The sequence below is a fragment of the Nannospalax galili genome, unplaced genomic scaffold (genome assembly GCF_000622305.1).
Source record: "Nannospalax galili isolate Female #2095 unplaced genomic scaffold, S.galili_v1.0 scaffold3952, whole genome shotgun sequence".
In the NCBI taxonomy this organism is placed as follows: domain Eukaryota; kingdom Metazoa; phylum Chordata; class Mammalia; order Rodentia; family Spalacidae; genus Nannospalax; species Nannospalax galili.
This window is the reverse complement of record NW_008331145.1, coordinates 2,915-6,109: the sequence shown is the minus strand read 5'-3', so window position 1 is coordinate 6,109 and position 3,195 is coordinate 2,915. Positions and strand designations below refer to the sequence as shown.

General features: G+C 44.8%; 1 long non-coding RNA gene across 1 annotated transcript in view; it reads right to left on the bottom strand.

Moving 5' to 3' along the window:
- Positions 1-2,861, bottom strand: part of LOC115068509 — a 4,797-nt gene extending 1,936 nt beyond the window's left edge. Inside the window, exon 1 of the long non-coding RNA XR_003847859.1 lies at positions 2,753-2,861. This is a non-coding gene — a long non-coding RNA (uncharacterized LOC115068509). The remainder of the gene's footprint in view (positions 1-2,752) is intronic.
- Between the last annotated feature and the right edge of the window lie 334 nt (positions 2,862-3,195).

The following is a 3,195-nucleotide window of genomic DNA, read 5'->3' as shown; positions in this document are numbered from 1 at the left end:
GGATGGCTCAGTGGGTAAAGGTGCTTGCAGCCAAGCCTGACAACCTGAGTTCAAGCCTCAGGATCCATATGGTGGAAGTAGAGTACTGACTCTCATGAGTGGCCCTCTGACCTTCACACAGATGCCTTAGTATGCCCACACCACACACATACATACTCACAATAAGTAAATAAATGTAATTTAAAAATTTTAATAGGAATAGCAAAGATACAGGTGTGTTTGGATAAAGACATGGGTGTGTGCAGCATGTTAGTACACCCCGTTTTCTGGAAACGTGTTTTAAAAACAGAACGAAAGAAAAGGGAGGGAAATGGATGGTACAGAAAGAGGAAGGGAGCTAACTTCAAATTTTCTATATAGCCCAGGCTCTCCTCAAACCCCCACCCTCCTGCCTCTACCTCCCAAGTATTAGTACTGCAGGTGTGTGCACCAGACCCAACCTGGAATCTTTGGAAGTCTCAAGATAAATACTAAGAATCTACTGTGGAATTCAATACTGTCAGTTCAAACTATATGATGTAAGAAATGCAGATGGATTCCATTAGAACGACGCTCCCTGGCTATCAAAACAGCTGCAGCGGCGAAGGTGGTGAACACAAGTCAGACTACCTGTTCGGCAATCTACTCCTCATCATCAGAACAGTCAGCATGAGATTCCGGCCTTCCTTGTTGGTACCACCTGGGTGTTATTGAAAGTGTGCTGTCCACCAGGGTTGAATGCTGACTACTTTGCTATCTATCTGCAGAGCCATGGTCTACTACCTGTCAATGTCTGCCCTGCCCCTTTCTTGCTCATGTCCCCTCAGTACTGTGCACGGCATCAGGAGAGCCAGTCCCCACTTTTTCGCTCCCCTAGACCAAATTTCAGCTAAGGAGAAATAAGAGGAAGCCATCTGGTGACATTCGGGACCATTCAGCTTTCCTATGGAAGGGAGACGTGTAGCATAAACCATCGTCCATCCCCTCCTCTGTTGAACGTGGTCGTGAGGGAGAAAGCTCAGGCAGCCTTCCTGCAGCCGTGACAGATAGGAACCAGCGAAAGGCTGAGTTTAGACTTTAGGAAAAGGGACAGTAGCCCAGAGGTAAAAGCAGTAAGCAACAGACAAAGACCTGAACCAACAGTTGATTCTCGTATTTCTGAGTCACTGTGCTGAACACTATTTTCTACAAGAAAAATAAAAGCCTGGTTTTTGTAAGCCGTCATTAAATGTTTATCTGTTTCTTGTGGCTGAACTAATACACCATTTATAAAAATGCAAATTTTTGAGTCCAGGGCTGGAGAGATGGCTCAGCCATTAAGGGCACGGTCTGCTCTTACAGAGGGCCTGTGTTTGGTTCCTAGCACCCACATGGTGGCTAATGACCACCCATAACCCCAGTTCAAAGGAATCCAATGCCCTCTTCTGACCTCTGCAGGCATTGCACAACATGGAAGCATTCAAATACATGCAGGCACTACGCTCATACAAATAAAATTAAAATAATAAAATATTTTTAAAGCAAATTTTGAATCCATGATTCCTACAGATCCTTTCTCCAGAACTGTATTCCAGGATAACAGAAGCCTTGGGTCTCTGACAGTAAACTCTATCCCACAGGCCTGCATCCTCACCTGGACACCTGGGACACGGAGCTTACACAGGAGGTCTGCTTCTGATTTCTACACATTAACTTCAGTGGGGTTCAGACTCCAGAAGAAATAATAATGAAATTGTGATATCTCATAACATCTCGCTCTTTTTGTCTCGACTTTAATGTCACTTCCTAGTTACCAATGAGCTATTTCGGAAGGGCTGGGAACATCACTCAGTGGCAGAGTGCAGGCCTAGCATTAGGGTTTGAACATGAGCTTTCCCCAACAGGCTCATATGCTTCAGCCGGCAGGTGAGGCTGTTTTCGGAGGTTGTGGAGCCTTGGGGGGCGGGCCTTGAGAGTTATATCCCAGTTCTTTTCCTACCCCAGATGTGCTTGCTCCTGCTTCCTGTTCTACCAAGATATGAGTTAGTGAGGTGCCCCTGGTACACGCTTTGGCCTCCATGGGGGACTGTATCCCCTCAAACCGTGAGGCCAAACAACTCTACTTTCTTTAAGTTGCTTTTATCAGGGACTCTCTCGTGGCCATTGAGAAGAATTAATACATCTAGCAAGATCAAAGCCTTGGGTTCAACCCCCAATGCTGTCAGAAAAAATTACAGATGTAGTTCAGAAAAGAGGTAGATCCTAAGGAAGGACTGGCTGAATCATGCTACAAGACTGTCAGGATCCCCCACGCAGCCTGAGGACTCTAGGAAGGAGAGAAAGAGGTGGATGGGAAGACACAGGTCCCTCTGACATACTTTCAACAAGTTCATAAGGTGGTAGAAGACTCAGCTAAGCAAGCTCTTTCCTAGAGGCTTCAGCGGCTAAGGAGACATAAAGGTTCTGCTTCCACCCAAAGAGCGATAAACTCTGCCCAACCACACTAACGCTGGAAGCATCTGCTGCTGGCCAGATTGTATGAGGGGACACTGGGAAGGGGAAGGCAGGGCTGGGCCATGTGGAGATGGTAATCTGTGAGGACACACATGATCCTTCAAGGGACAAGCTGAGAATGCTCCATCTTTGTTTTTTGTTTTGTTTTGTTTTAATCCAGGTAGGAATGCAATGATTTCATCTTCCCTGGAGTTCGATGTTTCTCTGTCTGTTACCAAGCCAGATGCTGTTTACTGTACCTCATGCTGGGGGTTGGGGGTATATGGGCTCGTTAACTTACCATTCATCCTCAGCCTGTGCCATTCTGCAGGCAGGATGCCCAGCCTGGATGTCAAATTTTTACAAATAACAATTGAAGCTGTCAGTTATCTTGATGAGCAGTGTGCTCTGGAGAAAGAACAGCATAATTGTGGGGTGAAGTGTTAGTGAGCTAATTTTTTGTTCCTACAGAAACAAGAACAAAACCTATTTCTGGAAATAATATATTTACTGTTATTATATGGTATGTAGCACATAAATTCCAAATAATACCAAAGTGAAGATAAAAAATTCCTCAGCTTTGTAGAGGCAGAACATATCACGGAGAACGAGAGAGAGACAGAGAGAGAGAGAGACAGAGAGAGAGAGAGAGAGAGATAAAATCCTATTTCATTCTTTTTCTTGGCCTGAATTAAAATAGAGAAATTACGGTGTTTATTTTTCTTGGATATTTGTATGCTTAAA